Source organism: Pipra filicauda, unplaced genomic scaffold (genome assembly GCF_003945595.2).
Source record: "Pipra filicauda isolate LSUMZ 115617 unplaced genomic scaffold, ASM394559v2 scaffold56_size3634133_pilon, whole genome shotgun sequence".
In the NCBI taxonomy this organism is placed as follows: domain Eukaryota; kingdom Metazoa; phylum Chordata; class Aves; order Passeriformes; family Pipridae; genus Pipra; species Pipra filicauda.
This window is the reverse complement of record NW_024104720.1, coordinates 1,394,288-1,422,222: the sequence shown is the minus strand read 5'-3', so window position 1 is coordinate 1,422,222 and position 27,935 is coordinate 1,394,288. Positions and strand designations below refer to the sequence as shown.

The 27,935-nt window shown below is 36.5% G+C and overlaps 1 protein-coding gene across 1 annotated transcript in view; it reads left to right on the top strand.

Moving 5' to 3' along the window:
* GABBR2 (gamma-aminobutyric acid type B receptor subunit 2) overlaps positions 1 to 27,935 on the top strand; it is a 471,821-nt gene that overhangs the window by 105,423 nt on the left and 338,463 nt on the right. The gene's annotated exons all lie outside the window — the stretch shown is intronic.

Here is a 27,935-nt window from a genome sequence, read left to right as displayed (position 1 = left end):
TTAACTGAGTTTGCAATGCTTGTCAGATCAGACCTTTTTTTCTGATGCTTCAGGATTTTTTTTCTGATGTGAAAAACATCAGTTCTACTGTGGAAACAAAATAATAGTGTGTTTCTGGGGAGAATGGAGAAAAAACAGAAAGCCTGACACTATCCTTTAACACTTTCTCTTGAAAATGGCCTAGTTCATGACCTATAATGAAGTATGTGGCTGGAACTCTTGTTTTTTTTTAAGTTGTCACATGGAACTTCCATATGATGTAGGATGTTTTAAATAGCTGGATTTCATTGTGCTGAAAATCTTTTCATTTGCATTCAAGTTCTACCTGATAAAATCTGAAAATCAATTTGTTCATGAAGTTGCTCAGACTAGAAGGAAGGGTGATTAGAAAGCTTTTAAATGTCTGAACTTGTCAATATATATGTTAAAATATAGAATGATATGATGCATTGCTGCCAGAGAGCATTTATTTCTTTGTATTTAGCCATTATGGTTGTGACTATGTCTTAAACATTATTTATGATATCAGTCCATCAAAGGGATTCTTTACTTCTTGGGTTTAGTATCCTGTGGGCACTAGATAAGTCCTCACATGGCAAAACTGCACTTTGTGTCAGGTTTTTAGATATTGATTGGCTGGATGATGAAAAAACACAAATAGCAGCATGGCTGGGAAGTGTGGCAAGGCTTAGTGGATGGTATAGCAGCAACAGTCTAAATACTGCTTGTGAAAGTGTTATGTCATGGTGACAGGGGTTTGTGTATCTGCAAATCAGCAGATGTAGCATGTATAAGGTAGTGGGGAGAACAGTACAAATTTTTGACTCCTCAGGATACACTGACATAAGTGTCTCTGATTAAAAGCATAACTTCAATAGAAAGAAAAGATAGAAATCTGTAGTTCTCAGAAGTGGAGCAATATTCGGCCTGATAAAATACAAGATTGCCCACCCTCAAAACTTGAAACTTCACCTCAAAGAATCACAGCAAACTCACACAAATAGTTATATGAAATTATGATAAAATCATTTCAAGTCAAGAAGAGGGAGAACAACATACAGACAAAAAAGAACCTGACATTGTATTATTGAGTAGGCTATTTGCATTCGAATGTCCCCGTCACTTTGTCCCTGTGCCTGCAGTCAGGAAAACAAAGCTCTTAACCCTAGCAGGAATATTTGATTTGATTTACACAGGTGTCATGAGGTTGAGCGAAGTGATGACTGCCTTCCATGCAAGGGAAATGCAGGATGATACTGATAGTCCTGGGGAGAATAGAGAAGAAAAGAAGAATAATAACTGAAAAAATTGCTTCTCCAGGCAAATAAAATATGAGACCTGCTGACTGCAAAAAACCCCAAACTTTTTTGAAAACTTTTTAGCCCTGAATTTCAAGTCTCTGGGTGACTGCTTTTCCTCTGTTTGGGTAAATTTCTCTGTTCTGCCTCTTCTTCATTCTCTGCAGTATAAAGTTGCCAAAACCCCAAGAGTATAAATGTGCTGGAAATGATTGTGTTACATTTGCTACTCAGGCAACTATTGTAGTGATGGGGGAGGGGAAGGAAATAGATTTTTGCAAAGTAGCTTCCGACTCTACTCTCCTTACTGTATGCTGTTGATAATGGTAGTCTGTTTTACTTAACTGGTTAAATCAGGTCACTGATGGCCTGCAACAAGGTGAAATATGCAAGACTATCAGAGGTTGAGAAGAGTGTCAGTCTGAAGGTGACTTGCCTTATTTCCGTGCTGCATCAAAACAGAGTACTTTTCTTTCTACATCTTGACAAATTCTTGTTTAGTTATGATCAGCAACAGAAAGGGAGTTTGTGTTCTCAATTAGCTGTCTTCAACTGCTGACTGATTTAATTATCTCTTACTGTAACAAAATTAATTATATTTTAATGGACCATTTTATGTCTGCGAAAAGAGCAAGTTGTTTTAGTCTGCAAAGATTTATGTCGTCCTGAAGGACTTTCATTGAGGTATGCCAGGTGACACAACTTGGAAAATATTTTTTTAACACACATTCTTAGTAGGACATATGCAGACACCCATTCCCTAGCCTCTCAAATGAAAACCTTCTCAATGAGTAATCTCTGTGTGCCAGCAGTCCTTACTTTGTTGAGTGACAGTCTGAGCATGGGCTGGAAGATGCATGTGTGTCTTTGATCTCCAGTCTGTGGTGTGAAATCAGTTTGAACCCTTCGTGTTTCAGTTTAAAAGTGTTGTTAATATTTTGTGCCTTTGACAGTGGGCCCTAAAGTCACAAAGGTATAATACTGGGTAGCTGCTGTGCTGTAGGGTGAATATTTCAATGTCAGATTCTTCCAGATTAATCTTTTCCTCATTGCCTTTCAATGTGTGTTCAAGGCAATTAAACAAAGTGAGGAAGAATAATGAATAGTATCTCCATCTTGCAAAAGACAAGTTATTTGTTTTGAATTTTTATACTGAAGCATTCCTTCTAGTATCCAAGTAGTGCAAAACAGAGGAAATAATTAGCAATTCAGTCTTTCTCTTTTATTTCAGGGTTACATCTGTTTACATCTCCATGTGAATTTCTTTCAGTGGCAAAAGCATCTAATTTATATATTTTTATATTGCTGTTTCTTCTGTTTTCATTGTCATCTCTCACTTTCCCTCATTGTCATATTAACAGAAACATTTAATTGGGATGAGGATTATGACCACAACAGTCATCTCTCTTAATCTGCCAAACTCTTTTGGAGATTTGTCATTTTCTTTTGTTGTGCCATTTACATTCTCATACAACCTGCTTCATTTACAATTTCATTTGACTCTGGAGATAAGCCTCTGCTAGAAACAAAGTATAAATATTTGTGCTTCTTTGGAATATCCTCTGTTTCTGCGTATTTTATGTAATCTAGTCATAACTGCCAGCTTCTAGGCAAGTAACTGCTTCAGGCAATCCAGTGATTAGATCGTAATGACATTCAAAACTGAGTAACCTTATTTTGGATTCAGCACCTCATGTTGGAAAGTTTTCTAACAAAATTATAGGTACCCTAATCATGATGTATTACTTTTGGGCATATTAACATAGGGCAAGTTCCATGTATTAAAAAGGGATGTTAGAAAGGGAAAACTCCTTTAGTTCTCTAGCTCATGTAATTGAATATTAAAGAGCCTACCCTAAGATTTCTTTTGTTGTCCCAGAGAAAACCCGTAGGTATTCAAGATCCCATCTCTGAATCAGTGAAAAGGCTACTGGTGTTTGAGAAAATCAGTGATGTTTCTAGCCTTTGGTTTCCTTCTGAAACAAGGCTGATGTGATTGCACTGTCAGTTCCTCCTCTGACCACTGGCCAACTGCAACCAAATTGTAACAAAGGATTTCCCAAAGATTATTATACATTATTCCCAAAGATTATACATTTCTGTGAAAATGAGCTGCTGAGGAGAGGGATCCAGATGAATGAAGGAAAGGCTGCAGCATGATCACAGAGAACTTTGGGCCAACCATGCAGTGTGGTGCTTCATGTCCAGAGGCTGTTTATGGAAAGGGAACTGACTGCGTTGAGAGGATTGTTAAAAAGCAGAAGAAAAAAATTTAAGGGAACACAGAGGAAGGGTGAAACCCAGAAGGATATCGAGTAGGAGCTGAGGTATGTGTTTGTAGAAACCTAAGACACATGTATCTGTAGGAAACGAGGCTTTATTAGGTGTCCCTGTTACTCAGCAAAATTCTTCTAATGTTTACGGGATTTCATAACTATATGCAGGTTATAAATGGTGGGTTTTAACACTGCAGTAATGCAATTCATCACAGAGTTTTTCCTTTTTTTTAACATTCCTTGTCTCACTTGTTCCAGTAGAGTGAGTTTGTGCTACTTTTGCCTTCATTGCACAATTTCCATGTATTATTAGTTTGAGTAATGAAAAGGCCATTTAAACTAGTCTTTGGCTAAGAAGATTAGCAACTTCTATCTATGTGATGCAGGCAGTCCCACTTGAACAGGCCTTTCTCCCACCGGAATATGACCCAATGCACCACAAAACTAAGTCTTTGGCTTCTTGGCCCACAAATCACCACTGTGATCTCTTCTTTTTTTCCTCCTCTTTTTTTTCCCTTTGCTTTCCTATTTTTTCTTTTGGGATTGGAGGGATTTTATAGACTTTCTGTATTTGTGTTGTGCTTTTAATACGCAAAGTGTGTGAGGGAAAACAACTCTTGAGGTCTTATATAATAAGGTGCAAACCTGATGACATTCTGGTCCTACTTTTGGGAGTTAGCTGAGCACATAAGGAAGTTTTGCTCACTTCGCCGTAGGAATGCCCGGGAGCTCCTGAACAGGAAGAAAACACAGTAGGTCTGACCTTCAGGCAGAGTTTCATGTGAAGTTACCCCTCATTTGAGAGAAGCTCTGGTGAACTTGGAGGGAGACAGACCTTTTAGTTCTGCAAATCCTCCCCTTGATACAAGCTGTCAGCAGGAACCCTGCTCTTATTGATGGACCCTCCGAAGCTCTGTGGTTGCTGCTGGAGGAGCAGAAGCATGGGGAGTTGAAACAGATCATCAATGCCATACTTCCTAATTAGACTATGTGTCTCAGTGTGTGGACAGATGCACACGTGCACAAGATAAAGCACACTTGGGATTCTTGGAAGTAGTTGTGTGTTCACCTTTAAACTTAGAGAAATGAATGTGGCAGTGCAGCAGGAGAGACTGACCTAGGGTGGAAGAATAACTTCAGTGAGAAAAGTTCTTTTGCAGTGATTAAAAGCACTGATTCGGATTCCCAGTGCATTATTGCAGTTGTACTCCAGAGGAGACATTAGCATTGCATTGTTGTTAATGGTAGAAATTTGGTCCACAAGGTTTAAATTGAAAATTTCAGAAAATTTCCAGGCTGAGTTATGGCAAGAAGTGTACATCCCAAATTTCAGATGCCCTGCAAGAGTTAGTAGGACATTTTTTTCCTCTTCTTTTTGCCTTCTGTTTAAATTTGTGGCATTGATTTCTATGGCTTAACCTGTCTTTCCATCAGTTTGAAATTAGCTTCTATCCAGTGTTCACTTTTCTTTAAATTTTATTAACTGTCCTTTTTCATATTGTTTGTTCTGGAGAAAACAGCAAAACTGCAATATATAGTCTAGTTTTTGCCTTTGATCTAATGTCTAAAGTTCAGTTCATTGCATAAAGCATGAGTAAAGGTATTTTAATACAGCTCTAGGGTTAAGTCAAAGCGGTTGAAGACTGAAACCATATATTTATTCTAACTATTCTAACTATTTATTCTAACTATTCTGCATGTTATGTCAGAAAAAAAAAAACACTTTTTTTTTTCTTAGCTGTTTGTACATAATAATTCAATCACTTTTGTTTAGTGTTGGATCAATAATATAAAATGAATGTGAGTTGTGGTCTAGGGAACAGACACACACTTAAAAGGAAAGGGTGTTATGTTGCCATGTTTTATAATTTGTGTTTGGGAAAACACATTTAATTCTAAACGAATTAGATATCCCCTCTCCTTCATGAACTCCTCCCACGAATCTGAATGGCTTCTTGAACAAAAATAAAATGCATTAAAACCCTCAACCCATAATGCAGTATACAAGCGCTGATATTTTTTTTTCAAATACAAAACCTAAGGTTTAATGCTAATTCACTTTATTGATAAAGTGTTTAAAATATCCAGGTTAATTTATTATCAGAATAAATAAAAGTTGTGTGCTTGGATTTTTTGTTTTCTTTTTTCTTTTTTTCATCTGTATAACTTTTATTCTGTCTCACTGCTTGTATTGTTGAGGGTTTTTTCAGCTGGTCTTTTGTTTTCCTTATTTTGTTCATTTCTATAAAAGAGGGTTGAAGTCTTTTCTCATGTGGCTTTTGCAGCCCTTCAGCTAGGGTAGACTTGCCAGGTAGAATCTTGCTCACCAAAATGTTTCAGTGCTGCACCTTGCAGCTATTGCTACTGCTTCCTTCACTGCTATGAAGGTATCCCTTCACGTCCCCTCAGGCTCGTTTACTGCTATTTGCTGCTGATTTTTCTGGAGGTGGTTTTGGGAGGGGACATAGATGGGCAGTTTTGATTGCCATGTCTTCCTTCTCTCCTCTTCCCTGTCCTGATACAATAGGCAGATTTAAGATTTGCTTCTTTGTAAAATCACTTGTAGTTCAGCATCCTTTCCATGCGGAATGATGATGACTGGGATATACACTAATTTCTTTTTCAGATTTGAGATTGTTTTTATGGCACTTTTTCTAATACCTTGTCTGGGGTTTTTATGGTCTAACCCACTGGACAGTAGTGCTGCCAAATTTCATTCTACTCCATAGCTGGTCATCATGTTTTCACTTGACTTTCTCTGGGATTTGTGGGGATATAACTGTGTGACACTAATACCCCATTAATGATAATATTTGACTTATTCATGGTTCTACCAGCCAAAAGAATCACCTTTTGATTCATTAATCCCATTGCTTTCATTACTCTGTGACCCACAAACATGCCTAGAATTCTCCCATTGTTTAGTGGGAGCATTTTTATAGTTTCTCAGCACTAGCAGCATTGAATTTTGAGCTACCCCTTGCATTTTGCCCTGTGCCTGACTTTCTACAAGTCTCATTTCTATATCTCTCATTTGAAAGCTAGCTCAGGGAAATCAGATGCTAATTGGTTGCTCATCTGAATATGATTTTTCTGCTTTAAAGGTTATATTGATTAAAGCTATCTTATTTCACTGAAAGTCACTTTATCACTTTTTTGTTGATTTTTGGAAGTCATTATTAATTTATTTCAAAATGTTCAGACTACAGTGCTGTATTTCTCTGATTGTTGCAACACTTCAAATATTCTAGAAAAGTTGGTTTCAAGTTTCTTTTACCACCAATTCCCCAAACGTGGTCCTTATGTTTATTTTCACCATACCTATAACTTCTGTAAAGCTAGAATTGATTATTTTGGTATGCTGTTTGTCAGAGTGGCTACTTTAATTTGTTTCTGAAAGGTGGCATTGAGTGTGTTCTACAGGACCAGCTTGCTGCCCTGTTCCTCAGCAGCCTTCTTGAAAAGCCTTGTGGTTGCTTTCTATCCAGTCCTTTTGTCCAGCCTGGCTTGAGTGGCCTTATATAGAGTGGCACCCTCTACCATAGCTACAGCTGTCCTTGGAACACACAAACCTTTCCACAGTAAAAGGCAAATACAACTAAGTCAAAATTGATACGGTAAATTTTGTTGCGTCATAATACTACTCCCACAGCCCTAAATTCACTCCTTCATTTCGGTCTTTCTTATTTGAATGTTTTTCTTCAAAGTACTGTTCTATTACAGAACAAGGAAAGCATTTTCATGTGGTAAATTAACCTGCTTTCTCCTGAATGCTGTTTGGCAGCAGCTACTTAATTACTTATTTAGAGGAATAGCATAATTCGTACAAATTCAACAACAGCAGCTCCTGGGCATAGATTTTAGAACAAACTCATACACCAAGTGCTTGGAAAAAGAAAGAGCATCTTTATATAACTTTGAAAATGAAATAAAATATTTATTGACCTTTAAAACCAGAAAAAGGTTAATGCTCCATTGGAGAAGTAACAAAATGCTGATATGTTTACAGAAAAGGAAGCGCTAAAGTACAAATCCTCATATAACAGAAGCTGTTCTAAGGGCATGATTCTCAAATGCGGTGGTGTTCTTGATGTATGATTCATCTAGTATTGAAATCTGTATGGCATCTGTTTTAATTTTTTTGTATTTTCAGTACTTGATACCTCTAGAACAGTTCCTGGGGACTTGTAGATCTTGCTACATGCTTTCTCCACGCATCAGTTAAGTTTTAACACAGTTGGAGAAAAATAAGGTCAACTGAACAAGGGATAGTTATGCTTTAGTTAAACACCAAGTGTCTTGGAAATACATTTATTTCCTACAGCCTTAGTTATCGCACATAGCAAAACCAGACTTTCAGTGTCAGAGAAAACAGGTATGATCAGTGTAGCTTAAGAACCTCCAGACTCTGTTGGAAAACCACTAATAAATGCATACAAAATTGTGGCTGAAACCACTTTTTGTATTTGGAGTAAGATGCTTTGTTTGGCCCTAGGATTACACTGAGAAGAGAAACACATCTCACAGCTTTTAAGCATTGACTTATAATTTTATTTCCTTTTCCTTCTCATCACATTTAAAATTTACTTTGATTTTTTGTCTTACCTTGTTTTCGTTCATATTTAAGAGATGAGTAGCTTGAGATTTCTGAACTCTGTGTTAAGCTATGACACATTCTGCTCCTAATTCTCAGAGTAAAGGAAAGCATTTTGCCAGTGAAGAGTAGTTCTCATCTTCCTTTATCTTGCAAAAGAAGTCCATTAGACTTTGTTATCTGATAGACAACCTATCTCAAGCTAATTAATAAACTACAGCAAGATTGACAGTATAACCAGTATGAGCTTTGTTTGTGTTATGATACAAACTAAACTAGGAAACTTCTATGATTACTTATAATTAAGCTACTGTGAGGGTACAATATGTATTCATAGGGATTCATTATGTCAGTTTGCTTTCTGAAAGTAAAAAGATTAGTGGCACAGCTTCTGAAAGGTTTGTTAAAGTCCTTCAGTATTCAGATAAGGGAATAGGAATACACAGGATATGGGAGTGACAGGTCGCCACAGTCTAAAGTATTCAGTAAAGTGCTTGGGAGCTTCAACTTTGTATTCTTTATTAAACGCTAGTATCTTGACATAGTGTTAATTTTTTTCTATGGAAAAGAGCAAGAAAGTTCTTCATCATAACCCTTTTGAAAATAAAAGCTTTTAGAAGAGTGATGACAGTCTAAAAGTCTGAAATATTCTACAATTACAAATAAAAAGCTGGATGCTTTTTCGTATTTGTCCAGTGAAGGCCACGAAGATGATCACTGTGATGATCACATCTCCGGTGATGACAGGCTCAGAGAGCTGGCGTTATTCAACCTGGAGAAGGGAATGCTCTGGGGAAAACTTAAAACAGCCTTCCAGTACCTAAAGGGGATCCAGAAGAAAGCTGGAGAGGGACTTTTTAGGGGGTCTTGGAGAGATAAGACAAGGGGTAATGGCTAACTGAAAGACGGTAGGTTTAGATTTACTATTAGGAATAAATTCTTTAGTGTGAGGTTGGTGAGGCACTTGAATAGGTTGCCCAGAGAAGCTGTGGCTGCTCCACCCTGCAAGTGTTCAAGGCCAGGTTAGATGGGGCTCTGAGCAACCTGGTCTAACAGAAGGTGTCCCTACTCATGGCAGAGGGGATGGAACTAGATAATATTTAAAATATATTCCAACACAAGCCATTCAATGATTCCAAACAAACTCCCAGACTGAATCCACTATTCTGTCTGGGAGTATCTATAGCTACAAGAAAACGATCAGTTCTGAGAAAGTGGCATAGACATGCAGCCTTGCTAATAATGGGGCTTTTCACTATAAAGACATACTCATGCTAAAAAGATAATTTTCCTCATGTCTCTTGTTTAATTTAAACAATCAATCAATCCAAAGATTTGTTTGGGAAGCAAATTTTAACTCCTTCTGTTTTGAAGGCTCTGAATGCTGCTGAGAAAAGCAGAGTTACTGAGCAAGCAATAGAGATGATGTTTAGTTCTTATTAACAATATGAAAACTAAATAATAAAGTTGTGTACCTACCTATATGTGTATACATACACAGTTATCTATTTAGAATTATCTGAAACTGTCTTCAGTCTTTTTTATGGCACAGCCCATTTCTGATAGGGCATTGGCGTGTTTCAGAAAAAAGTAATTGCATTCTCTTACATTGCTTGAGGATTAATTCTCATTCAGAAATATGTTTGACATGCATAAGTGGGTGCTACGTAAGAGCCCGCTTTGAAATTTTCTTCCTGTGACTTTCTGCTCTCCAGTTGTTTTTGCCCTTCACCTGTTTTGCATTATTCTGCTTATGTGTGAGAAGTTGAAAAAAAATGCAATTTTCAAATCTGAAGGTGAAGGAAGGACCAGAACCAATAATTTGCTCTGACAGAAAAATCCTGTATGTTATTTGTGGATCTAGATACAGGAGGTCAGAATTACAGATTAGGGACCCTAATCAGACCAGCCTGGAAAAAATTTGGCTGTAGAGACAGAAGTTTAAGAAACAATTCTTACCTAGTAATTTAAATTCAGTCTTTTCAAATGCTTGTGTCTTCTTAGCTGTTAAAATTCAGTAATCTTGCAGTTGCCAAATCTAATTATGATTAATTACATTAACATTAATGTTGATAATGAGTTCTTTGAGTTGTCAGTGTGAAAATTTTGTGACCAATGTGATTTTGTCCTTGCTTTTGAAAGTCTGTCTGACAATGTTATAAAATCCCATCCTTCCTAGGACAGGATAAATTCCTCCCAAGTCCTTAGCTTTTTTTCCTCCTAAAATCCTTAGCTTGGGAGGAAGCAACAAAATGCAGAAGATGGTTTCTTTTCTTTTTCCTTTGTTAGAGCAAAAGGCAGAAAGATGCAACTGTGAGGGTCTGAGTTTCACTGCCTGACTATTCACCTTTATTCATCAAGACCTCAAGCTACTGCTTTTGCAACTATAATTATCATATAGTCACCCTATAAATAGACTGTACGCAAAGTTGTAGGAGGCATATCCTAAATTATAAAACAAATCTTCCCTCATGACAAATGTGCTGGCACCAGCATGACTTGTCTCCTATTCACTGTACAGTGGTTAGACCACAAAAAGAGATGTAGGATTCTGCAACTTACTATGCCCTAAAAAAACCAGTATGTAGGTATGTTTGGGCTTTTTTGGTTTAGTTTTGGGGTTTTTTTGTTTGTTTTTGTGGTTTTGTGATTTGTTTTGGGTTTTGTTTGTTTTTTGTTTGAGGTTTTTTAATTTAAATCATTGAAACAGAAGACAACAAAACTGAGTAATAATCTTTGGACAAATATTTATTTCTTTGTTCTTTCTGTTAACCTCCTTCTTAACTTTTATGTTTCTTATTGCCACAAGCAGTGCTAGGAGGGTTTAAAGGCGACATATTGCCAATTAGTCATGGCTTGCACACTGCTCCTTTGAACAACAGGCATTTATTTTTATGTCCAGAAGTCCACATTTATTACTGCAGATGAACCAACAGGGTGTAATTTCATAGTTAGTTCAATGGTCTAACTGGTTATGTGAATGAGGAAAACGAAACTTAAAACATTTTTTACCCAGTATTCTACTGTTTTACAGGCAGATTATTATAGTATTATAATCACCTTAGGAAGGCATCTTGTGTCTCCAGTCACAAATGAATTCACACAGAATATGACATTCTTAGCATAGTTGTAAAGGGGAGAGGTCACTGTGCAGTAAATCTAAGAATAAATGTTTACTAAGTGATTGAGAGTGCTAGTTTGGAAGTCTTAGCTGCATGTCCAGAGACTACATAAATCTTACCTGAATGTTTTCCACAAAGGCTGAATTTATAAGATGTATGCTGCCAGAAAGCAAACTGCACCCTCAAGGGTGACATTATTGCCTCAGATCCCTAGATGAGTAATGGAATGTGCATCACTTGAGTTCTATAGAGCTTCAGACTTGTCCATGTATGAAATGAATTTTGGTAACCCCACTATATGAGGACACCTCGAGGCCCAGTCTCTCAAATCAAAGTTGCCGTCAGACTTTGCCCTTGATCCTGCCCTGCTTCAGAGTGTAAATGTTTCTCATTCTGCATCTCTTGGTAGCCAAGCACAAGAACCTCCATGGCATGCTTGCTTCTGTCAGGAGGAGTCCCATCCTAGCTGATGCTGCTTGTGAGTTTACCAGGAGTTTTGACTGCAATTTCTACAGTCATTATGAAAAACAAAATCACAGGGGGACCAAAACAAATGTCACTTTCCTGAACTGTCACAAGGATTACTGTGGCCAATATCACAATTTCTGGTTTTGTACCTCCTTCAGTTTTGGCCTTTGAGGTAGGCAATTCTGTCTTACCACAAAACATCAAAGGTGCAGTGAACTGTCTCAAATGGTCATAGCTCAGTTCTTACTCTCATGAAATTAATTTTTAAGAATTGGAAGTGGTACTGTCTCAGCTTCTTTTTTGGTGGTACAAACACAAGCTCTGTGTGAGTACCTGTGTCACTGTAGAGAAGGGATGAATTTCCACTTCTCTTTGGGTGATCTAAACAGGATTTATATGGAATAATAATACTCACCTTTCACATTTACCTGAAAACCGAAAAGTGAAAAAGGATGAAGTGCACACATTTTCAGAGCATACTTTGGTCCCCAAGAGCATGGACTTACGAAACCTGCTGCTTCAGCCCTGCAGAGGGTGGGATTTCAGATGCACTTGTTGGCTTGGAATGGCTCACTGCTCCAGCTCTAACCACCCCCATGCTCATCATGCCTGATGCGCTTGAATCGAGTCCTGAGGCACTTAACTCTTCCTGTGTGCTGTACAGTGAGCTTAAGAGCCCAACTTTGTATTCCATTGCTCTGAAAAAGCATTGATGTTCTCAGAGTACGTGTGTTTGCCAGATATTTCTGGAACCATGTCTATCTTGCATCATACTGCAACTGCTTACTATGTTCAATCACCATATATAAAATTGCAGTTCTAATTTTATCATCACAATTGGCTTCTGTGGAAGTGACTGTAATGAACAAAATGAAAAGTTATTAGCCAAATCCTTTTTCCTGCTCTGCAATCTAATTGTCATCTGGAGAAATCTCTTCAAAGTGGTTATAACAACTTTATGGGCTTAACACAGAGGAAGTTGTATGCCTCTACTGAGGCATACTATTAGACATTGAAGATCAGCATACTGATAGGAAAAAAAAATCCCCTTCGTGGAGATTTGGCTGATTTCAGGAATGCCTAAATGTATAAGGCAGCTCCATTTTTGTCTCAGATGGCACCACGTGCTGGATATGTATGAATTTGCTGTTGTGCATTCTATTTAGTCTTGCTCTAATTGATGCAGGCTATAGTCACTTAGTTGCAGAAACAGGCCTTAATAAAATCCACTGTTTTTCTTTTGAGATGTTTCCAGCAGACATGATAGTAAAGAGGATGCTGGTGTTTGCTAAAATAAAATAGTCAGAACAGTTGCTCAGAATTCTGAAGGTTTACAATTCTCCCCCACGACAGACAAAATCACATCTGAGTGCCATAACCAGTAGGCTATGGAGTCACTGTCCTCTCATGCTCTGTTTTTCTGGTCACATGAACCTTTTAAATACTTTACTGTGCAGTGAGGCACCACTGACATGGGTTAGAAGATTTCACAGTGTAGTTGCCACCCTGATCTTTGTACGATGATAAAAACAGTCCTGGTACACCAGCCTGAGGGTTGTATACCATCTAAGGTTCCTTTCTTCTGGGCAAGACTTACACTACCTCTAAAATATGAGTGCTTCCTACGTACTGGTAGCCAATGTGTCTGGATAAAAATAATGAACTATAGCCCGCTGCTTTGACAGAACAAGTATCAGTGCTCTTCAGTCTGTGATTTGCATGGATGGGTGTACGGATCTGCTCCCTTGACTGATGTGCCTGGTCTTTGCAGAGCAAGGGATTTGGCACTCACCATTACCCTTGGCATTCCCGTCAGCTGAATATGCCCTGTTTAGTATATGACTTGTTTTCAGCTGTGTTTTTGCACCACCATAGTTTCCAGTTCATGTTATAAGGAAGATAAATGTGCACAGAGTGCAGGGTCCCCTTCTGGGACCCAGGTCCCACAAGTTGTGTTCTGCACTATTTAACTTGTAGGTACTGGGATACTTAATTTTACCTATACCTGAGTTTGTATTTACTATGCTGCCTGCAGTTACCTTGTGCAATATAAACACACAGTGAGGACAGAACCAGAAAATAAGTGGTTTGTTGATTGTAGTTTCGGGGTAATTTTCAAAAATTCTAGATGTGTACAGGGCAATAATCTGTCTCTGTTCTCATGAAGATATAGCTTAAACCGTATATGACTCATCTTGTCAGCTTAAATTTTTATGAAATTTAGAATGTGATATTTGGTATGTCTGAACTTAACGACCATGTAGAATACTGTCAGTTCCTTGGAGTCAATTCAGGATAGGGCACTCAAATTATCTGTTTTACAGGAACAAATGACTAGAATGGGTTTTTTTATACAGTATGAGAAACCCTCAGTTCATTTATAATCTGATGGATAACTTTCAAAAAATCCTTATAGAGGAAGAATATTATATAATTTAGGTATTGATTACACTCAATTTTCAGAATTTCAATGCAAGTCTTTTCCAGAGCAGACTCCAGAAGAATCACTGTATCTTAACCTAACATAATCTTAACCACCTTAACACACAGATCACAACATTCCTTATTTTACAAAAAATTGAGCCTAAGTTTCACGACATAATATATGACAGTAGCCAAGAGGTACCAAAAGTTGTAATCTTCTGTTTCTTTTGAGCATGTACACAATCTAGAAATACATGTTGTAATATTTCAAAACATAGACATTAATAAAAATTAATTCATTTTAATGTTTTCTAAGCTTTCTTCAAGGAAATTGAGAGACTAAGTTTTTAATTTTGAAGATACTTATCTCTGTTTGGTGATTCCTAGATCCCATGTGCTACTTTAATTATGTATAAATAAAAAATTATGAACCTCTGTTTTTTTTATCTATGATAGTATCTCTATTATATATATTATCTTTGTATACTGCCATTTATCTATGGCAGCATCTCTATTTTTATTTTGCTCAGAAAAAGTATAAAATTCTGCACTATGAAAGTATGATAGAGCATGCAGATCAGAGCTACAAATATTGAAGTTTTTATTAAAATATATACATCTAGAATATATACATATATATATATATAAAATTTAGTTAAATTGCTCAAAATTAAAACCTGATATCTGGGAGTATTTATAAATATAATATAATTATAAAAACTTCAGTGTCTTTATTACTCTATACAACTTTTTCTTGGATGAAGATGTAAATTCTTCATAATTTTTTGCATAAACCGGTTTTGAAATGTTCTGCTCTCAGGGAGACATACTTTGCTTGTGTTAACCTTATTGTGGTTGGAGGTTAAAACCGTTATACATATCTTATCTCCATTTGACGTCTAGTTTAATTTTTCTTTAGAAATATATGCAAAATATCTTGAGCTAGAGAAATGGGACCTATATTTGCAGTGCACAAATGAGATCTCATTGTAAGTATATTCTCTGGTTTTAGCATAAACATATTTCCTAGTCTGGATAATTTAACAGTAGAGACAGGATCTTCTGAGTACATAGGTAGGAAAATTTTCTTTAACATGAGGGTGGTCAAACACTGAAACAGGTTCCCCAGGAGTGGTGTGGAGTCTCCATCCTTGGAGATACTTGGTACCCTTGGTCTGGATGCATTGGGCAGCCTGTAACCAGCAGGTTGAGTCTGAGGAAGGTGATCCTTCCCCTCTTCTAGGCACAGCTGGAATGGTGTATTGGTGTCCAGATTTGGGCTTCCTGGCAAAGGAATGGAGGCCTCTAATGGAAGCCTACAAAGATGATTAATGGTTTGGGGTGTCTGCCATATGAATAGAGGCTGAGAGAGTTGGGACTGTTTTGCCTGGAGAAGAGAAGACTTGAGAGGATCATGTCAATTTGTATAAATATCTGATGGGGGAAGTGAAGAAGGCAGAGCTGGACTCTTCTCAGTGGTGCCCAGTGACAAGAGGAAACAGGTACAGACTGAAATACAGGAAATTCCATGTCTCATTGTAGGGATGACCAAACCTAGAGAAATTGTGGAAAGTCCATTTCTGAAAATATTCATAAATGTGATTGGACAGGGCCTTGAGCAACCTGTATGAATAGACCTTGGTTTGAGCAGAGAGATTGGACTAGACAGTGTCTCAAGTTTCCTTCCTGCCTCAGCTATTCTGTGATTTTGTGAATGTAGCCCTCAGTCTTTATTTTGATTTTTTTAATGTAGACTAAAAAAATTGAAGTAATAGCAGTGAAATTCCCCTGATAGGCTGAAATCACCACAGATTCCCTTATCAACTAAAAATGATGAGCAGATTTCATTTTAATCCAGTTTAATTCAGTATGCACTTATTGTTACCAGTTTTTTTCCAAATCCTCCTTCAGGCTTTAAAAGCAATAACAATGAAACAGAGAGATATACCCTTTGAATATTGAATTGAATATAAGTGCATGCATAAATATGCATTTCTAAAAACCTAAAGATCCTAATAACACAAATAACATTGGTTTGACCCTCTTTTGAGCAGGAAGTTGGACTACTTGTTTTTCCTGTGATTCTGAGATTGCTGAACCATGGTGGTTCCTATTGGGTTTAAAAGGCTAAAGATGGTTTATCTCTCACACATTATAATTCTGAAAGTGTTGACATTCTTGGCAATTGCCTATGTATTGAAACTGTTAATTCTAGCTTCATGTATTTCTAGAGAATAGTATAGTCTTTTCAAAGTGATCTCTCTTGCCATAGTTAGTAAAGTATTAAAGTTATTGCTCTAAGAGGAAAATTCTTGAGCCTCTTTGTAATTTACTACACAACTCTAACAATACAAAAATATGACAGCCAAAAGATCTTGTCAAGCCCAAAAACCAAAGAAGAGAGCAGGCAGAAATCTACAGTAATAATGTATTGAAACAATGGCTGCTTTCTGTCCTAAGCAGAGACTGAATAAATTGTATGGCTTCCTCCTCACTAAAACGAGGATGGATATTCAGAGGGAGATAGCTTGATGAAGATGGTCAAAAGATCACTGCACTGAAAATAATAAAAGAATATAGGGAAGAGAGAAAGTCTACCTATCTTAATGCAAAATTATATTTTGCATAGTTGGTTAAATGGTCAATACATTCTTTACTTGTTTGCACTTGAGTTTCAAATGAAAATAACTATAATTCCTCATATATAAATATAAATTCAATCTTATGTATTACTGAATTCTACTTGAAAGATTGACATGATTAGACTGTAAAATTTACTCCATGATTGGAGTAAATTCAACAGTCACAGCCTCTTTAAGAAAGATTAAATGAGCAAAACATAAGAGGTATCACTCAAAAATAGCATTTCTTGTTGCGATGTCAGTGACCTTTTGAAAAGAAAATTAATATTTAAGAGATTACTTTCAGATTAGAGAATTATGAAGCATGTAATCATTGTAAAGTTATTACCTGATATTTGCTGAAAACCATTAGATCATGGTAGAAAACAAGATGATGAACTCAGGATGTAGTTCTGATATATACAGGAGAAAATGAGGATGTATGATAGAGGACTTTAGTCTGGATAAAATATGTTAGAAATGGCAACTTCTTGAACAACAACAACAAAGAAAAAGGATTGTTGAAAGTAGAGGTTTGTGTTTAAATTACTACAGTTTATAATTTAAATTGTTTAATAATATTGTTCCATATCCAGACATCTACAGGCTTTCCTGATTATAAAAACCAAACAAAGGAAAAACTAACTAGCATACTGTATGACATTTAATGAAAAAAAATTAAAAAGGAGAAAGTGATAACAACTGAGGGTAATCAGAAGGTAGGAATGTCTGGAACATAAGTTCTTGAACAGTCTGATGTGATTAGTGCTGCTCTGGGCAGAGATTTGTTCTAGGCAATCTCTGGAGGTGCCTCCCCACCTAAACTATTCTGTAATTCCAGGATGGTAAGAGAAACGAGAATAGCAATAAGCTATGTTTAAGTATATCAGGAACTAAAGAAATCTGACAGATACTAGTTAAGTGTTAGGAGGAAATAATGTTGTCAGTAACAATGTATAAACAGTAGAAGAGTTGCTTTAATAATCTTGTGCTTTCTATGTCTTTTTCAGGGAAACAGATGACAAAAAAAATGCTATAAGCTTTTCTGCAGTAACTTGTGAGGATGATAGTTAGGTACTTTAGAACCAGTTGTTCTAAATAAATTTGTATTTAAGTTTTCTGAAAAATTGGTCAAAGAACCTTGTGACTGTTTGTCATGAATGTTATCATCTAGGACTATCAAAGAACTTCAAAGAACTAGAAGGAACCCAACACTTCACTACTATGTTAAAAGACTGTAAAGGACAGTTTGAGTTGATACAGGTTGAAGTGAGTCCTACAAAACAGAACACATGATGCAGGTTTTTGACTAATAATGAGCAGACAGAGGGAAGAGAAAAATGATGCATACAAGTTTATGAAAAATTACCTCCTGCCAAACTTGTCCTGTTTGGAAATTATATTTTCTGTTGAGAAAAAATCCTCACGTTTATAAATTGAGTTAGTTTCTAAGTAATAGAGGCATTTGCCTTGCAGAGGTTAGGGAATTAGAAGTAACAAAACTAAGTCACTAGCACAGAGTGATCCTGATTAGTGAGAGAACAACGTCTTCCTACATTTCGTACTCCTCTCTTCTGGATTATACTCCTCTCTTTTGGAAAGCAGTGTTCCTGAAAAAGAAATTATGATCTCGGTAGATAATTGGTCTATCATCACAGTGTGATGCTGCACTCAACAAAACAGGATTCTTGGATGGATAGGCAGATAAATAGGGGAATTTTTAGAATAAATTCCATACCTGGTTCTGGTGCCCATATCTGAAGACAATAAATTCCAAAATTTTCACAGAAGAACTATGCAAATAGCTAAAATGCAGTAAAAAGGTCTTCTTATAATGAGAGATTCCAAGGATTCTGTTCAAACCCTCAGACATATGATGGTGAAATTTTGTCAGCTGAACCATATAAAAACTAACCACTTCAGACTAAAAAGAAACATCAAACATAATTCAAAGCTTTGAAATAAGTGGAATAAGGTTAGAAATAAGGTATACATTTTTAACAGCAGAAATATTTAATATAACAATTTACTGAAGCTTTCATTCAATTCTACCTTGCTAGCAGGTCAAGAGCAAGTGTTTTTCTAAAACTATGCTGTAGGATAAAGAAAATGCGATTTAGGGAAATCCTTTGCCTTGTCATTCATACAAGGTCACTCTAGATCCTTAAAATTATTCTGTCCAGTCTTATCTAGAAGTCAGTTGAATACAGATATTCTTAGAGGAAAAATGCAGTGTTATCATTTATAGTATGAAAACATGGAAAATTACCTTTTGCAAAAAAATGACAAAGCCTACCTTGGATAATGGAGAAAGCTACTTAGTGTCTTAAATTGAGGAAAAAGTTTTAGAAGGAAATTATTCATCTGGAAATTGCGTGAAACATCACTGTAGTGGCTATTAACAGCTCATTGTACACAAGATAAAGTAATTGCCACAAAAAAAAAAAAAAAGAATAACCATGACTGACTAAGTTCTTTGCTCAGATCTTTTAATAACTTGGTTGCTTTTTTTTGTTTGTCAGAAATCCATAATGAAAGAATTTAGTGACTCTGTCCTCATTTTTGCATACAGTCTAGAGGCAGGAAATTGTCTTTCAGTAAAAAACCCAATATTTGGCTTTTCAACAAACAGAATATTTTTCATTTTCAAGTGGAAAATGTGTTCATGTGAAGGTGTTTTCTGGGGAAAGATAGGAAGGAAATAGTATTACAAATCACATTAGCTTGCAGGGAGATGAAGGAATTATATCAATTTATTTTTGCCTTTGTTCTTAAAGTAAAAAAGAAATGATCTTATTAAATGCTTGAACACCAGTTCCTTAAATCACATAAAAAGATAGACTCTGTTTCCATCATTAGTCATTTTTTAGCTTTTGTATTGTGAAGAAAAGCTTGTCTCGATGCCCCAAGGCATCAGACACATCACAGATTCTTCTGCAGCTGTGAAGACATGGAGGCGGCCTTTCAGGAAAATTGCCCTTGTGCTTTTTAGACTGCATCTGGGCCCAGCTGGCTAAGACTCTAAGGCAGTATCTCCATTAGCATTTTAGTTCAGATCTGGAGTATGGTTTTAAAAAAAATTGTACTGTTGTCTCCACTTACCATGCTTTGACTCTTAGCGAGGGGAGGTGTTGGAGTGCACGAGCCAGATTCCACAAGGAAGAATCATAGAATCATAACATCATAGAATGGCCTGGATTGGAAGGAACCTTAAAGATCAGTGAGTTCCAACCCCCCTGCCATGGACAGGGATGCCTTTCATTAGACCAGGTTAATCAGAGCTTCATCCAACCATGCCTTACCAAATCCAGAGATGGAACATCCACAACTTTTCTGGGCAACCTGTTCGGGTTCCTCACCACCCTCACAGTAAAGAATTTTTTTCTGGTATCTAATCTAAACCTTTTAGTTTGAAACCATTGCCCCTTGTCCTATCACTACATACTCTTGTAAAAAGTTTCTCTCCATCTCTCTTGTGGGCTCCCTTCAGGTACTGGCAGGCCGCAGTAGAGTCACCCTGAAGCCTTTTCTTTTCCAGGCTGAGCAATCCCAATTCTCTTAGCCTTTTCCAGTAGGAGATGTTCTCCATCCCTCTAATCACTTTGGTGGCCCTCCTCTGGACTTTATTCAACAGGTCTATGTCCTTCCTGTGCTGGAGACCTCAGACCTGGATGCAGTACTCAAAGTGGGGTCTTACGAGAGCAGAGTAGAGGGGAAGAATCACCTCTCTTGACCTACTGAAGAACCAAGAGCCATGTGTGCTCTGGGAACACAACTAACTCTTCTTCCTCTAGAAATTGTTGCTTACCCACAGGACCCGTGTGAATCTGTACAATGTGATGAACGCTGGGTCCTCAGCAGCAACTGTTTTGCCAGGCAGAAACCTCTTCTTTCTTTGCACTGGCCTGGCAGAACTGCAAGCATACAGCAGATCCTTGTTCTCTTTCTGTGATGTGAGCAGCATAAGCTAACTGAAGGGGAAAGGATGATGCCTTCTCTGTCATCTGTACACGGTAAATATTGTTCCTATGCAACTGCTGGGTTTCTCAGTTTTTTACTCCTGTATCTTTAGAAGCCTAAAGAGTTCTCTTGCAACCAGTATCCCAAATATTCAGAGAGCTGAAATGTGAGACTGTGGGCGGAGTTATCACACAGAGCTTATCTAATTGTGTATCTGAGGCTTTACTCATTCTAAAACTGGGCCTTAAAAACTTTTATTGAAACTGCTGTTTTCTAAAAGTTGAAAATAGTTTATTTGCAGAGTCCAAGATCTTCAGGCCAGAAGCAGCTAGTATAACATTTAGTTTGACATTCAATTAAAACTCAGGCCAAAATTTTTCATCTACTGTACCTCTTTGTACATCGTAGTAATTTATGGCTAAGCTAGACTGAATCTTTATAAAAGACATCCATTTTTTATTTAAAATGTTCTACAGAGAATCCAGCATACCCTTAGGTGAGGTGTTCTATTGATTAATTGCACTCTCTCTGAAAATATTTCCAGTCAGGCCTTGCTTAGCTTCGGTCTCCAGTCATTTGTCTTTGTAACTTTGTCTGTCAAGGAGCTGCTTGCCACTGAAAAATCTTTTAATACAAAGGTACTTACAAACTGAGACTTTGTTGCCCTTGGGAAAACAGATACACATTTTGGAAATCCTTTAAAAGAAAAGAAACCGGCATTTAAAACATTGTTTTGTTTTCAAATCTTTCCAGTTTCCGGGGTAAAACAGTTTCTTTCTATATGGTATACTTATACTGAACTTTCAAGAGATGGAGAGAGCTTTTTTACCAAACTGTGGCCATGAGTTGAAATGAAGAAAGCCTGGAATAGCATTTGTTTTTGTTACCTCAAAGATGTTATAATTTTCAACATGGTTATTTTTAATTTTTTTTCAATCAGTTTTGCCTCAGAAAGTTGTTCCTACTATAGCTGCTACTAAAAAAAGCTCTTTTTTTCCCAAATGATAAAATGAGAAAAACCCAATGGGAAGCACAGGAATGGTAGAGCCAAGCTTTCCAGCCTGAGGTGTACAATGGTAGGACAAGAAGCAATGAACATAAGTTGCAATATGGTTAGATATAAAGAAATTTATTTTATTTTTTACCATGATCAGAGACTGGAACGGGTTCCCAGAGAGGTTTTTGAATCTTCGTCCATGGTGATGTTCAGAATTTGACTATACATGACCCTGAGCTACCTCATCTAGAAGATTCTGCTGAATGCAGGGAGTTGACCTCTTTGATCTTCGGGGGTCCCTTCTGTCCTGAATTCTGAAGTAACACTGTAAATAGGGCTACATGAGTGTTTCAGCCTTTCTGTCATTGATGGAGGCTGACAAGGGCTCCCCCCTCCACCTGGTCAAGAACTTGTATGAAGTTTGTTGAAAACAGGTGTCTGAGATTCAGAGAAACATATGACCAGAGCAACTAAGCTTCATTTCCCTAGGCAAGAAGTTCCAAAACAGATAGCAGGTCCCCACTTATCCATCTCGTCTATGCACATGCAGCATGTGAAACAGTGCTTTATTACACTGGTAATTTAGGTTGGCAGCTTTGTTGACATGAAACAGTAAACTACCCATATTCTATACTGCTGATTACTGAATCTCAATTTCACAAATTTATCTTTTGACAATCAGTCACATTTGGGTAGATAGTGACACCTAAAAGTAATTAAAACTCTTTCTGGTACTAAGTAAATTGAGGCATGGCATTTGCATTTATTGAAAATTAGACAGAAAGACACCAACAATCAAGAAACAGAACCCATTTTTGTTCACTTGAAGTTTGTTTCACAATTCTCTAGCCATTACAAAATACTGCCTCTGTGAGACAAGCCAATCTACAAGCAATGCAAATTAATAGTTGAGAAAAATGGATCTCTCATTCTAGTGCATTGTATTGTGACACAACATTTAAGCAAGTATTATTCTATTATCTAATTCATTCCTTTTAATCGAAAACTTACATTCGTAATTTTTCTGTAAATAAACCATGAAGTCTGGAAATTTTTAAGTCAGGGAAGCCAGGCTGTCAGCATTCAAATTCAAAGTTGTCTCAAAGAGTATACTCTTTGATATGCATCTGATAAAAATAAACTTGTTATGTAAGGTGTTGATTCAGCAAAGTGATTACATGCTTAGCTTTTTAGGCACTTAAGTGAACCTGGTAGTATTCAGTACATACACATATGTCAGTTTAAAATTATTGAGTGTCAAGGGTCATTGTCGTCATTAGGAACATAAATGCGTTTCGTCTCTACTGATCATTAACAATATGTCTGCTGGATTGGCTATTTGGTTTGATTGCTTGTTTCAGTAAGGTCAAATATTTTGGTAGTTATGGACCCACAGTAAACTCATTTTAAAGAGTTTTCAATTCACTGTTAATAGTGGGGGTCATGCAATCATGGTATTTGATCAAATGTGGTTACTAAAAAAACACAACACAGTTCAACTCAATTCCATGACCCCTTTTCTTTTGTGTTCTCTCTCTATGTGCATTTATGATTCTGTGTTTCAGTTAATTATTGCTAAGCCCCTCTTTTTTCTTCCTCTATTTTCCCCATAATCTTGTCAAGATCAGTGTGACTAAAACTCAGACAGTATTTATATCTCTTTCCCTTATATATTATTATTACCATGATTAACATCCTTCTTCTACACTATATTTGCTTACCAGTAAAACAGTGGTGATTTTTTTCTGAAAGAGACTTTCATTATTTTTGTAGTAGTCCAAATTGAAAAATATATTAAAAAAAATCACAATGCCTATCAATTTCTAATGTGTTTTCTATATGACAGAGGGGTATGTGGTTATTTTTTCTATTTTTTTGGTGTTTGTTTGCTATTGTTGTTGTTGTGGTGGGATTTCTGTTTGGTTTTGGGGTTTTGTTTGATTTTGTTTGAGTTGTCTGAATCTACTTGGGGAATCATAAAATGAGAAATTGGAGACTTTTAATGTTGGCTATACACAATTCTGTATATGTGGAGAGGGAGGTAGTTTAGTTTTGTTTTTGCACAGAATGATCTTTCAGCTTTTTGACTAGGAATTGCTTTGGTTTGAATGATGATATCTACTCATGGATAAATAGGTCAGAGTATGGTAATGCACATGTGATTTGAAGATCTTTCAAGCAATTTATGAATTGAAGTTTTTAATACAGGTATTTTGAAATGTAGCTGAAATCATTTGTATTCTGCTGCATGATGACATCAAATTCTCTGTTAGCAACTTCTGTATTTTGCAGTAGCAGCCGTTAAATTCCATGGCAATATCAATTTATTTCATTGCCAAGTAATACACTACTTTTTCCTCACTTATACCCTTGCAAAGACACAAAATATGATTAATAGATGAAAATAATCAACAAATTTCATGTTGGATTAATATTTTCAACAAATGCTTTCCAAGCAGTAAGGCCACAACACACACAATCCCTGCCTGAACCTGCTTTTTCCCATCTGCCAGAGGAGAGACTAAGCCTGAAGACTGTTAGAGCAGCTTGTCTTCACCGTTTTGATAAGTCTGTACTGCTGCTCTGTTCATTAAGTAGTTTAAAGTCTCCAGTGCAATGTAAGAATCTCTGTGGAAAAAATAGCCTAAGTTTTGTGACTGACTCTATTGGCCGATTTTTCGAGATCTTTCTGTTCCCTCTGCAAGCCTAACATTAGTTTACTTCCTATCTTTTTGAACCATGCATTGTAATCTGTTTAAAGTGCTCAGTGGGCAAATCTTCCAAGAGTTATCTGCAAAGGCTAATTGCTTTCTCTACATAAATTAGGAAGAAAACGAAATTACCTTTTAATTTACACAACTTTTTTCATGTATGTGTGTTGAAAATTAGAAGGTTTGTCATCAGCAGAGTAGTGATGGTCTGGACCTGTCTCTTATTAAGAGCAGTCAGACCTGTAATAGCAAGGGACTAGATTCTGACTCGAGAGGTTGCACCTAGTCTACACTTTAGCTAAATAGTGAAATCAGAAATTTTCAAGTCAGCGTAATAAAAATGGAAAAAGGCAAGAAGAGAAAAGGCACCATTCAGGGCTGTCATTTTGGAAAAATATGCAGAGCACATATACCAATTTGTGCTACAGATTTAGTCTCTTCACTGCTATTTAGTTTCCTTGTCGCCTGTTGATTTTAGTGTGTGATTACAAGAAGAGGAACTAGGTACCTGCTGAGCTATAGTCCAACATTATGGGACTTAATTTTTGATGTAAGAAAAAATTCTGGTGCATCATTCTGTGACAGAATGTGAATTGTGAAAGGAAATGCTTGTGATCTTTAAAACAAGAATACTCCTTTTCATACCAAAAGCCATGCTAAAAGTACATTCTCAAGCATTTCATGCTTTTGGTCTTCATAATGTTCATTTTTGTCTTTTCAAGTCTTTCTATAGTTCTTGATGTCAGCGCCTTTTCCATTCTGTGTTATGGTAGGGTTTTTCAAGTCTGATTTGCCTTGAATGTCACCCACATGTATGGAGTTTAGAATTCTAAGGTTTAGAATTTCTTCTTTATTGTAAAAGAGAGGGAGTTTTATTGACATGTAATGCAATGGTGTTGAAAGCTTACTTTGGATTAAACATGATAAAATAAATCCTAATTTTATATACATTTTGCATATCAAGTGTAAAGACTTGTAGAGACTCAACATCAGTTACTTTGAAGTCATTTGAGCAGTCTTGCTAGATGAAGTGAACACATGGTTCCATGGTTTTAATAAAGTAAATGCAAGAAAATACAGAATAAAGAAGATGGTTTTGCTTTTGACTCCAGCACAAGTGGAACTACTGGATTATCTGTAGTCCTTACATTGCAGAAACTGCAGGAAGAATAGTTTGAGGACTCAAAAATTACATGTATTAAAAGACCATAAAATTAAAATTTATGGAAATGGTGCTGTATCTGTCTGGGAACATTTTGGCAATTTTTTTCATGTTCTTTCTTCAATCTAGTTTCTCAGAGATCAAATAAGGATTTAGAGAACTTGATTTGTATGCAAGGAGATGATTTATAATGTTACTGACCTTCTCTGACTTAGCAGGCAAAACGTAATGTGATCCCTAGTCAGCTACAAAAATTCAAATGTATGTATGAGGAGACATCTTGTTTCTGTGCAAGGGCCAGCTGCAGTTTCCTGGGTTGTGGGAGCTTTGCTGTGACTGGATGTCTTCTGAACAGCATGTTCTGGGTTATGTACAGGAGGTTGGACGTTGGCGTGGGAAGTATTGAACGACCTTCTCTTGTCCATCTCACACGGGGAGCCGGATATAAAGACCTTTGATGCTCCTCCAGGCCTCACACCCTACCTGTCCTTCGTCTTAACCCTGTAGAGACTGTTTGCTACCACGCCATTGACAAATAGAGGTGAAAGTTAGATGTTATGAAGGTATATTTGTGTTTGCTTGTCTCTTCCTAGTGCCTTTTTTTCCCCAACTGTTCTTGGGAAAAGCAGTAGAGAAGGTGCATTGTTCCTTGTGCTCCCTGTTGACAGTGTTAGGGGCTTTTTAAATCCAAGTTATGGTGGTTCTTCTCTGTATTACTTTCTAATGGCTAGAGATGAAGAAGAAAACTGTCTAGACTGTTAACTGTCTTACAGACAGGAACTTCACAAGCAGTGAATTACGTACTCTGTAAAGGGAAGATTTAAAAGTATCTCACTTCCTCTGTCAGTTTTCAGCATTTGGCATTAAAACAACTGTGTGGTAGCTATTGCAGGAAGGTTAGGCAGGTATTGCTGCTCTTCTTACAGTGAAAACAGAATCAAAAAGGATTTTGTTAGCAAGGAAAGAGATTGAAAAATGAAAAGCAACTTGCTAGGAAAACACCAGAAAAGATAATGGATTTGGTTTCAAGGAGTTTCAGGTGCTTCTCAGTAAGTTCTCATATGACATATACCCTTACTGAAAATAAAATCAAATCGGAATTAGATTCCTACTGACTGCTTGGGTACCCAATCTGTTTTATTGATATCCATCATTTTTATCTTTTATTTACTTTAGTGGTAGTATATTTAGAATAACCAGTAGAATAGTTTTAAGACTGAGAGAAAATCTACTGAAAATGATGAAATTTCTTTCCCCTGAGTTTCTAACTAATTTTTACTTAATTGAATGAATTTATATTACATGTTTTCTCAAGGGAAAAATCTATTGCACTTGTAAAAAATAAATACATGCTTAAAACACCCACACAAATTTCTTACCAAATTTGTTTTGGCACTGAAGAGTAAATCTACTTTGTTGAATGAAATTCTGATAAATAAGCTTTGTCAGCTTATTTATTTAAAGCAAGCAACTTTGTCCTTTTTGTGTTGTTTTTGCTTTTTCATGTTAGTTTTAATTGCCTAGATTTTTAATTTTTTTTTTGAGAACAAGGCAGCATGTGTTTAAATAAGGTATTTAACTTTTTGCTTTGTTGATTTTTTTTTTTTTTTACAGAGCAGGCTAAAGAAATCATGTGGGCTAATAATATGTGTCTGTTGTTCTGACCAGAGAAGTACTTTACCTGTTGTGACATTTGAATCTCCTCTGAGAAAATGACTGAAAAAAATCCTTTGAATTCTTCCCCCTCCACCTCCCCTTCCTGCTGTCAGTATTAGTTTATGGCAATTTAACTTAATTTCAGATATTTTACCAGAAACATTCTCACCATTTGTAAGTAGGAATTTAGCTGAGGTAACTTGAAATCATAGGGCCAAGTTATGGTAAGAGCCTAATAAAGGAGGAAATCTTTACTGATGTGTATGTGTGAGAGTTTTTGAATATTCAGTTTCCTTTCTTCTGGATCAAGAAAGCAAAATACAATACACTTACTGTGGTTTTACATTAAGACTATTTAAAAAGTACTCAGAAAATTAGATCTCTCTGTAGTCCCACAAAGTTTAGCATGTTCTTGCATTTTTAATTGCTGGTAAAATTATTTGGGTTTAAGTAATTAGATAAGAATCAATGTAAATAATAACATATTTCTTATAATCAGCAAATTGTCATGGCCTTTGTCTAAACCAAAGAATTTAGGAAGATTTTAATCACAACTGGTTCCAAATAAGTGCAATGTAAATACTAAATTAAATAAAAAAGGTCTGTAGGCCAAAAATCTTATACATTTATACATTTTCCATGTATG